The sequence below is a fragment of the Helianthus annuus genome, chromosome 5, assembly GCF_002127325.2.
Source record: "Helianthus annuus cultivar XRQ/B chromosome 5, HanXRQr2.0-SUNRISE, whole genome shotgun sequence".
NCBI lineage: Eukaryota > Viridiplantae > Streptophyta > Magnoliopsida > Asterales > Asteraceae > Helianthus > Helianthus annuus.
The window spans coordinates 176,529,772-176,541,443 of record NC_035437.2 but is presented as its reverse complement, the minus strand read 5'-3'; the positions used below and the strand labels follow the sequence as shown (position 1 = coordinate 176,541,443).

The 11,672-nt window shown below is 34.0% G+C and overlaps 1 long non-coding RNA gene across 1 annotated transcript; it reads right to left on the bottom strand.

Annotated features, from left to right (window-relative positions):
• Positions 1-1,167: 1,167 nt before the first annotated feature.
• LOC118492438 lies at positions 1,168-1,608 on the bottom strand. The gene is made up of 2 exons (XR_004893693.1): positions 1,528-1,608; positions 1,168-1,447 (listed from the first exon to the last, which is right to left on the bottom strand). It is a non-coding gene; the product is annotated as an uncharacterized LOC118492438 (long non-coding RNA).
• Positions 1,609-11,672: the final 10,064 nt, after the last annotated feature.

Genomic DNA, 11,672 nt, shown 5'->3' with positions numbered 1-11,672 from the left:
GTGGAACATGTTTATATATGTAGTAATGACAAAATTAAATTTCAAGAACAAATATTCAATTACGGTGAAGAAGAACCAGAGTCGGATGTATTTTACAGATAATTAAATAAAATATTTTAAGTAAAAAAATTATATTGATTAGCCATGACATTAATTGTGGTTTTCTCTGTATGATGTACGTAACATGTAGGTATTTTCGGCAAAATTAGTTTTTCCGTATGATGAGCATATCCACGACACTATCCTATCCAAATCCAATCCAATTAATTTGGATATATGTAATCATCTCTCTCATGTCATATTCTAGCAACTTCTTTAATAGCCCATAAAGTGAATTTTGAGCTTATTCTAATTACCAAAATGACTTTTAGTAAAGTCTACAAACTTTACTTTTGCTTTGTGTGTATTTCATTTAACTAGATTCTCCGTGGTTGGACCAAGCCTGGAAATAAATCATAAATATATAAATATTAGTTATCAGTTATGATTGTTTAAAGTAAACATAATTAGAATTAAGAATTGCAAAGGTAAAAGTTGTTTTACCATCAAATCTTGAGGCAAAACAAGTTGTTATAACATCAAATCCCTGAGGTTGTGTTCCTGCCCGAAACATTAATGAGTGGGTTATTGTATCCGTTCATTTGTACGGTTAAGTTAAACAAAAGAGCACGAACAAGCTTTGTCCTAGTTCGTTCGGTTCGTTTACAAGCCTATGTGCACACTCCTATAGTAAATCAGAATGCAAGTAATTCAGTTTTAACCAAGCCGAAAATACTAAAACTAAAAACGAAACTGAAAACATAATTTGTTATTCGGTTCGGTTTATTCGACATGTTTAATGTTTGACTTCATAACTTGCAAAACAGAAAAAACTTAGAAGATAATTGCAAGTGCTTTCCCACTCAGGATGCCACTCTCTACGGGTTCCAACTAGGCCGGTCAAAGTAGCTGCTGCAGAATAAGGAGGATCGGGGGCTGCTGGAAAGTTATTGGATGTCGCACAAACTTTGAAGCAATCAACTATCGTTAACATGACCAGTATGGCAACCCCCATGCCAGTGGTGACATTGATGCATGTATTCAACTTCGAAGAGTGGAGAAACAAAGCCTCGCTGACTACAAACAGGGACAAAATCCTAGTGTCATAAAACACGATAGATGTGAATCTAACAAAACAATAACAATCAGGATCCTTCTCCTGCTTGGCACGCACGTAAATACACAACATGTATACACCACTGAGCAGTGAAACGCAAAGCAACATAAAAGAGAGAACCATCAGATGATCCTTATCATATTCCTTAGAATCGCTATGATTAAAATCCTGGCTAGCGGGCACTATTTATAATCCTTATCATTTGTGGCAAGTAATCGATAAAGTAGATAAAGAGTTGTTCCCAACAAAAAAGGCATCCATCTGAAGAAGTATAGGAATTTCACAAGAAATCTGTTACAAAATAAAATATAAAATATCATTTTTAAACAAAAAAAAAAAAAAACAAAACAAAACAAAGAACATGAAGATACCCTGATTGTGGTTGAGCATTTTTTATCAGAATATGAACGCCACATGTAGAGATGGGGCAACTCGTGTCATTCATGCCTAACTGCAATAAAACACATAAGCAGAACCTTTAGCCCATAGGAATTGATGAAGATAAAACCATAACAACAACAAAACACACAATTGATGAAGATAAAACCCTAACAACAACAGAACACACAAGCAGAACCTTAAACGTATAAGAATTGATGAAGATAAAGCCTTAACAACAAAACACATAATTGATGAAAATAAAATGCTAACAACAACAAAACACACAATCATAACCTTAAAACACATAACAATTGATGAAGGCAAAACCCAAACAACAACAAAACACATATGCGGAACCCTAAGCACATAACAATTGATGAAGATAAAGCCTGCACAGCAACAAACAAACAAGCAGAACTCTAAACACATAAGAATTGATGAAAATAAAGCACTAATAACAACAAAACACACAATTAATAAAGATAACCCCTGCACAGCAACAAAACACACAAGCAAAACCTTAAAACACATAAAATTTGATGAAGATAAACCCTGCACAGCAACAAAACACACAAGCAAAACCCTAAGCATATAAGAAATGATGAAGATAAAACCCTAACAGCAACTAAACACACAATTGTTGAAGATAAAACATGTACGACAACGAAACACACAAGCAGAACCCTAAGCACACAACGTTTGATAAATTCACAACGTTAAACCCTAAATTGATCATATAAATAACGGGGCAACAAAAATCAAAGAAGCTCTTAACAAATTTCATGGTTGAATCAATGTAAAACTGACCTAAAAAGAGAATCGTCTTCAAATTTCGAGGTATGATAGCAGTAAACCCTTCAAATGTCGCACAACCAACGTTCGAATGATGTCTGATGAGAAAATATATAAAACAATTACAGGAATTTCAAATTCCTATACTTCTTAAGATGAATTTCATTCACAAGTTATGTAACAAAACATACATTCAGACTGATGTTGCAAAAACCCTTCAAAGTAGGGATGGGCTTTTTTCCCAAATACCTGTACTCTACCCGTACCAATTTAGGTATTCGGTACATGTATCGGTACCCAATTTTATTGATTTTGGTATTCGGTACTTTCGGTATTGGTACGGGTACGGGTAAAAACGAGTACTGGTACCGAATTTTATATAAACCTTTAGAAGTTTTTTTTATATTATGTTTTATTTTGTATTATTGTATTTATAATATTTGTATTAATTTTACCTATATGATGCCCGTATCGTATTGGTACTCGTACCAATTTTACCTATTTGGTACTCATACTATATAGTATAGTACCTGTATTATGGTACTCATGTCAATTTTACCTACTTAGTAACCGTACGAGTGTTCAAAAACTAAATAAAAACAAAATGGTACCAAAGCGGGTACCGTACCAAAATACACGTACTGTACCAATATATTTGGCACTGAGTTTTGTTCAAATTCGGTACCGGTACGGGTACTGTACCAATCCCATCCCTACTTCAAAGGCATCCATCTGAAGAAGTATAAGAATTTCACAAGAAACCTGTTATGAAATAAAATATAAAATATCATTATCTAAACAAAAAACAAAATAAAACCAAAAAAGAACGTGGACATACGCTGATTGTGGATGAGCATTTATGATCGGAATATGAATGCCACTTGTAGGGATGGGGCAACTCATGTCATCCATGCCTAACATGATATGGATGAAGGTGGAGAGATAAAACTTGTGGTTGTAATAGTTATCTCTCTGATTGATCATCATTACTTTGCTTATTACTTCATTTAATTCCATAGTTTCGATATTGTTCACAATTTTATTACTAAGTGTGAGCAAATTTCTTAGTTTTTAGTGTATATCCTCATGTTCTTTGTCAAAAAAAACATGGATCAAAATCTTCCTGAACTTTATTCTCAATGAAAGATACCAAAAAAAGAAATACAACAACAACTGATCTCATAAACTCCTCACAAGCAGATCATTAACTTGATGATCTGCAACACTCAAGACTACATCTCATATAACAAACAAGATCTCAACAACAGATCTTCAACAAATCAAACTAATCTAAACATGAGCAACAAACCCTAAGAGAGAGAGAGAGAGAGAGAGTAACAAGAGAGAAATATCTGAGCTGTGTTTGTGAGACCTTCTCACAACACCCCTTTATATAATATAGACATTAGGTCTTCACATCAGGCCTTTAGTCTTCAGACTCAGGCCCACATCCAGTGCAACAGCCCAACAACATTTTTTTATAAGCCCATCTCTATACAACATGTTTCCCTGAGCCCACCTATATATTAAAAAGACAAAAACAAGTAAAATAGAACAACCTGTAAACTTAATTTATAAATAATGAAATTGTAGTTATATGACATGTATATTTTAACACCTCCCTCCCCCACAATTTCATTATTGGAATAGATCAAACAATTTTAACCTTTTACACAACTCAATATGTGTTTTAAGTAAAAGACCTTTGGTAAATATATCTGCAATGATTCACAGATTCTATTCCCAAACACCTAATTAACCCTTTAGCTATACAGTCTCTTAAGAAAAATAAATCTATTTTGAAATGTTTGGTCCGATCATGAAATACAGGATTGGCTGCAATAGCAAGTGCAATTGTGTTATCACAATACAGTTTAATAGGAACATTGACAACCACATTAAGTTCAGTCAGCAAATTTTTTAACCAAATGACCTCACACGTTGCAGCACACATAGCCCTAAATTTAGCCTCAACTGATGATCTCAACATTGTGGACAGTTTTTTACTTTTCCTTGACACAATACAATCACCAAGAAATACACAAAAACCAGTAATAGACCTCCTTGTACTCAAAGATTTAGCCCAATCAGCATCAGCATAGGCTGTTAAGTTAAACACATATGACTTGGTAAATAAAATTCCTTTAGCATGAGCAGATTTAAGGTACCTTAACAAATGGAAAACAATTTTTAAATATGTATTGACTCAAAAAATGTACAACATATGCAATATCTGGTCGAGTATGGGACAAGTATATCAATTTTCCTATTAACTGTTGATATCCTGTAGTATTTCTAAAGGACCATTATTACTGTTAAGAATAGCATTTACACTATGACTCTATTCTATTGGACAATTAGCAGGCTTACACGCCAGCATTCCATATTCAGCCAACAGACCAGTGCAATACTTTCTTTGTGACATACAAATACCTTTATCACTAATTAAAACTTCAATACCTAAAAAATATTGCAAAACACCATGGTATTTTATTATAAATTTGGATTTAAAACATTCTTTGACTTTGTTAATTTCAACCAGTGAATTTCCAGTCAACACTATGTCATCAACATTGACCAACAACACAACAAAGACATCCATAACATTTTTAACAAATCCAAATTCATGTAAAGTACTTACTAATTTCTCATTCCATATTCTTGGGGCTTGCTTAAGCCCATATAAAGATTTATTCAACTTACATACTTTAGAGTTATCATTTACACCGTAACCTTCAGGTAAACTCGTATAACTTTTTCGTTTAAGTTACCATATAAAAAAGCATTATTCACATCTAACTAGAAAAGTTTCCAGTTATTCTGTATAACTAAGGACACAATACACCTAACTGTAACAAGTTTAACAACAGGAGAAAATGTCTCTTCATAGTTTATTCCCTCTTTTTTACTAAAACCTTTAGCTACTACTCTAGCTTTATATCGTTCAATTTTTCCATTTGATCTATACTTGATTTTATAGATCCATTTTCAACCAACTATACTTCTGTCCTTAGGTCTATCAACAACATCCTAAGTATTATTTCTATGTAATGTTTGAATCTCATTATTCATAGCATCAATCTACTTGGGATCAGCGATAGCCTCTTTGTAATGTTTAGGTTCAAAACTTTTAGTCAAAGTAGAAGCAAAACATTTGGAATCAAGAGACAACTTAGAAATATTTACTACTTTGTCAATTCCAAACTTAACTCTACTATTAACTACATAATCATCAAGTTTTCTAGGAAAAACAGTAGTTCTAGAAGATCTTCTAGGCACAAAGACATACTCAGATCCACATGCATCTTCGTGAGAAGTGTCAATGGTTTCATTTGCAGTAGTCACATGATCAGCCTTATCTGCAGATACAATTGACTCACTTGTCTGCTGAATATCAGCCCTGACAGTGGGTGTACCATGTATCTCAGATTGCTGAGATTCATGTGTTCCCACATCAACCTCACATGAACCCCTTCTATCATCATTGGGTTCATCCACAGGTTTGTGTTTGGATACTGATTCTTCATACAGGTGAAAAAATTAAGAGGAGTAATAGTTTTATCTTGAATAGTATCACACATTTAAAAAACAGTTTGTTCTTTAAATGGAAATACATCTTCGTAAAATTTGACATCTCTTGAAAATAATATTGTTTTAGAATCAAGACTAAATAGTTTATACCCTTTTTTTCATGAGAATATCCTATAAAAACACATTTTTCAGCCCTACTATTAAGCATATCACTTTCATTCAAAACTGTACAGAAACACAGACATCCAAACACTCTTAAATGATTCAAGAAGGGTTAAAACCAAAAATAAGCTTATAAGGAGTTTTACCACCAAGCACAAAAGGAGTCTTATTTATAAGATAAGCAACACTAAGAACACATTCATGCCAAAATCTCACAGGTAAACTACTTTGGAAAAGTAAAGCTCTAGTGACATTCAATAAGTGTGTAACACCTGTAAAATTTTCATCCAACTATGAGATGACACGTGTCCCGAATCTCCAACTAAGGAGAGAGAATTTATTGTTCAACTATGTAACGATACATATCCAATCCTCCAACTAATCCCGACTATGTGGAGGGAGGAACCTCCAATTAATCCCGACTATGTGGAAGGAGGAAGGACCTACACTATACGTTCTTTGAAATGTGTTTCGTCTCTCCAACTGTCCCGGTTCTGGGAAGGAGGGAAACTATTATTGTGCGTTAACTAAAACGCGTACTGAATCTCCGACTAATCTCAACTATGAGGAAGGAGAGAGACTAAAAGTGCCAAATGGCAAAAAGAATCAAAGTCCAAGGGTTAAAGATGCAAAATCTCAAAATAACCTTCCTGGCAACCTCATACGGACCGTAAGCCCTCGGTGCTCGCGGACTGTAAGCTGAATAATCTACTGATGCACTGAGGTCCTTACGGACCGTAAGCATTAATCCTTACAGTCCGTAATGGGCCTCACTGGTAGTTTTATGCTTAGTCTCCAAGCATAACTTTATAACTTGACACCTAGCTTCAATTTGCCACTCTTTCATCCGGTTTGAACACATCATTGCACACCTGGGATGATCTTAGAGCACCCCTTAACACATGGCAACATCTTGTGATGATCATTCAACTATAAATAGCCTCCTTTTTCATATTTTTCCTTTGCTCATTTCCTTCATTCTTTCTCTCTATCTTCTTGGAGTTGTTTCCTAATTCAAGGAAGCCTCCTACTAAAGTTAATCTTCTCCTAGAACAAAAGTAAGTGTTCTTACATAGTCTATTTCAATTTATAGGCTAGTTATTAGCCAAAAGTCAAACAATTGACTTTCTGTTTGACTTTCGGTTATGACCATTATGGTCAAGCCAATGTTCGATTCGAACATGACTACGTGATCGTAATAATGAAGGTTATAATCCCCTGGGATCATACCTTCTAAAGATCACGTAAAGTAGGCGAAATGATGAGTCGACTTTATATTAAATAAAAGGTCAAAAACGTAAACTTTGCAAATTACGCTAATCAAGTTTCTAAATATTAAAACTTGAAGTTTTGACATCATATCAGTTTATAAAACAATTTAGGACATGTCTAAACATGTCCAACTCATCATTTCTTGTTTAGAGTTCAATTCTATATGGAAAGTCAAGCAGTTTATGTATTGGCTAAACTCTTATATCACTTGGTGAAGATAAATCTTTTATGTATTTCTTTTTTGATTTCTATAAATCTTGGATCCCAAGACTCTAAAGTTGAGATTAAAACCTTCTTTTCTACCTATTCCGTTTGGGTGTGTAAGCCACGTAATAGAGTTTTGCTTGAGGACAAGCAAATATACAAGTGTGGGGGTATTTGATGTGCATAAAATACAACATATAAATTATATCAAATACGACGTAAAATCAACCCTTTTTAGTACTAATGTTGGAAAAAACTTGTTTTTCTGTTCCTTTTTAATTTACAGGGTCAAAAGAGCTTAAATGTGCAAAAGGAGCAAAATACCAGCAAAAACCAACATAAATACAAAGAAGGAGGAATTGGCGCAACTTGCCAAGCCCCAATCCACATCCAAACCACAAGAATAGCATGATCAGAAGACTGACACGGGCCGTGTCCGAGACTGGATGCTGTGCAGAAAGAAAAGGCAACAACAAAGGACAAAACAGACAGCCAACACGGGGCGTGGTCAACTCAAAGATTTTCAGAATCTGCGATAGTACAGCAAGTACATTGGCCACGGGGCCGTGTTAGTACAAGACCTGACACAACAGTTAATGAGGAAGAGAGAGAGAGAGAGAGAGAGATGAGCACGGGGCCGTGTCAGGCGGGCACGGGCCGTGGTGAAGCCCCTGATTTCAGCTATAAATAGATGTGCTTGGTTTCATTCCAAACCATCCATTGGCAAACCACTTCTCTCTCACTTGCCACCACTCCACCACCACTACAACACCATCATTCATCTTCTATCATTTATTCGCGCGGTACATCTTATGTTCTTATTTCCAGCGGCTGTTGTTTGGGTGGCAAACTTCAATTATTCAAAAAGGACTATGACACGTATATATAATATGTCTGGATAAGTCTTGCACCAAACATTGGTGTGGTGCAGTGGTTTTTTTTTTGCTGATTGTGTACCGCTGGGACCCGGGTTCGAGTCCCGTGGTCTCCTATTTTCTTTTTAATTTAGGTTTTATTATACTTTCATAATCCACACAATTAGTCCATGAACTTCATCTTTTAGAATGATGCAATAACAGTCCCTCTAGTTAATATTCATGAAAATCGTGGTATATACAAGGTGGGTGGCAAAGTTAATGGTTGTTTTAACAACAATACGATGGGTGGCAAAAGAGATGGGGCATTGTTGCAGCAGTGTGGGGAAGGTGTAGAGGTGGTGAAGCCGACGACAATGGAAGATTGATGCAGCCAATGGTAGTGTAGTTGGAGGGTAAAGGTCATGATGACTAGTAACGTAAATGTGTAATGTAAATGTGACAAGTAGGTAGTGGCAATGGTGATAGATTACATTTACTTGTTGTAGTGTAAATGTGTCACAAATTTCAATATCTTATATCGATTCTAATTCATTAAAAAAGTCTATACAAATAGTTATCAAAATATGTCCAAAACATGAAGTAATAAATTGGTTTATTTTTTGAAACGGTTCCTAATCTTGATCTACTACTATTAACCATTTAAATCTCACATTCCAAGCATCGAACTATCAAGACATCCCTTGGAGCCTTGAATGATTCTGTAACATTGTGAGCATGTGGTTTGAAATGTTTTCCCTATACAATAACTATTTTTTCAATTACAGTTGTATAGAGTAATTTGTTTTCTTGAAATATTATTTGTTAATAACTGGTTTCACAGTTTACTTACGTTCTATAACCGTTTTAGAATAAAACTTGTGATTACACCTTATATTGTTTAGCGAACATCTAAACCTTCAGAAATCCAAAATGACTTTTCTAATTACCAAAAATGCTTTACTAATTACCAAAATGACTTTTCTAATTACCTAAATGCTTTAACCAGATTCTCCGTGGTTAGGCCAATCCTGAAAATAGGGGTGTGCATGAACCGAACGAACACGGACAAAGCTTGTTCGTGCTCTTTCGTTTAACTTAACCGTACAAATGAACTGACACAATAACTCACTCATTAATGGTTTAGGCAGGAACATAGCCTCAGGGATTTGATGGTATAACAACTTGTTTTGCATCATGATTTGATGGTAAAACACATTTTACCTTTTCACATCTGGATTTTGATTATGTTTAACAATGACTGTTGATAACTAATTATTATGTTTTAACCAAACATTCTTGTTTGGAGAGATTTTGAAATGTTTAGGCCCACTACGCCTAAATTATACGAACTAGGTTCATATAACTAGTTATACGCCTATAAGCGGGTTCGGAAGGTTAGATAGGTCTTATGACAAGTCTAAGGTGTCACAACACCTTTTATAACATTAAACATTCTGTTTTAAAGTCAGAATATTATCTACTTTGGTTTGAAAACCAGTTATTTAGTTTTTAGCATGAAAAGGGCATAGTTGTCCTTTTTAAAATATAAGATCTAGACTGTCATATAATCTATCAAACAATCATGATCAAGAGGTATAAATTCAGTTTTTACCGAACCGAAAATACTAAAACTAAACGAAACTGAAAACAGAATTGTTATTCGGTTTGGTTTATTTGACGACTTCATAACTCGCAAAATAAACAAGAAAGAACTTACAATATAATCGCAAGCGCGCTCACTACTTTAAATAAACCTAACCTTTAAAAATGAAATAATAAATTCAAGTTTAAACAGAATCTTCAACCACTTGATGTAATTATATGAAATACCAATAAAGATTCAAACTTTACATTTTTTTTATATATTAAAATGAAAGACACATAAAGATTGTAACTTTGCCCAAAACGCCTTCCATCTACGTTTAGAAATCAACATAAACATCACTACTTCAAATAAACCTAACCTTCAAAAATGAAATAATCAATTCAAGTTTAAACAGGATCTTCAACCACTTGATGTAATTATTTGAAATACTCATAAAGATTCAAACTTTACATGTTTTTTTATAAGTTAAACTGAAATACCCATAAAGATTTGAACTTTACCCAAAACGCCTTCATATAGGTTTAGCAATCAATCAAAATTTACATAAACATCACTACCTAAACTTCAAAAATGAAATAATAAATTCAAGTTTAAACAGGATCTTCAACCACTTGATGTAATTATCAATGTTTTTATAACTGGACCGGACATCAAACCGGTCGTCTTACCGGTTCATTAGTCAGATCGGTCAGACCGGTCAAACCGGATTTAAGAACTGGATAACATCGTAATAATTTTAGAAATATGGCAATATATGAAATGTAATAAAAAAAATTCAAAGTTTAAAAAAAAAGATATTAATTAATTATAAGAAAATTTAAAAACATTAGTAGTTGAATTTAACACCATATAATGAAAATTAGTGTCTACAGTGACCCTGTGTATGTATAATCGTTTGCGGGTTTTTTTTTAAATTGAGTTCGAAAATTTAGAAACTAGTTTTAAATTTGTAAACCGGTAATAAATTTGTAAACTAACATTTACCGTATGTGGGATTGTAGCATAGCTGGTAACTGACAATTCATTAATTCAACATTAGTTTCATGGGTTCAATCTTAACACCGATTATGTCTTAATTTTTAAATTACCTTAAACCTTCAACTTGCCTTTGTTCCACATCGATCATAACATAAATACTCAACCATTTCATCTCTTTTAAAAGTTGTATGTATCCCACATCGCTAGCAAAACAAACTTTGAGCTCTGTTCTTATCTATAAAATAGAGATGGCTCCTAAGCTTTCTCTAAGCTGGCCCGAGCTGTTGGACCCGGTTACGGTTCAACCTGGTTATAACAAAAACCGTCCGGTTCTTTGCAGGTATGATTCGAATGGTCAAACGGACCGGTAACCTTACCGTTCCCGGTTAAACCGGTTGAACCGGCTGGTCTAGTTCGGGTTTAAAAACCATGGTAATTATATGAAATACCAATAAAGATTCAAACTTTACATGTTTTTTATATATTAAAATGAAATACACATAATTGTAACTTTGCCCAAAACGCCTTCATCTACGTTTAGCAATCAATCGAAATTAACATAAACATCACTACCTAAACTTCAAAAATGAAATAATCAAATCAAGTTTAAACAAGATCTTCAACCACTTGATGTAATTACCCATAAAGATTTACATGTTTTTTGTATAAATTAAAATGAAATACCCATGAGGATTTGAACTTTACCCCAAAACGCCTTCATCTACGTTTAGCA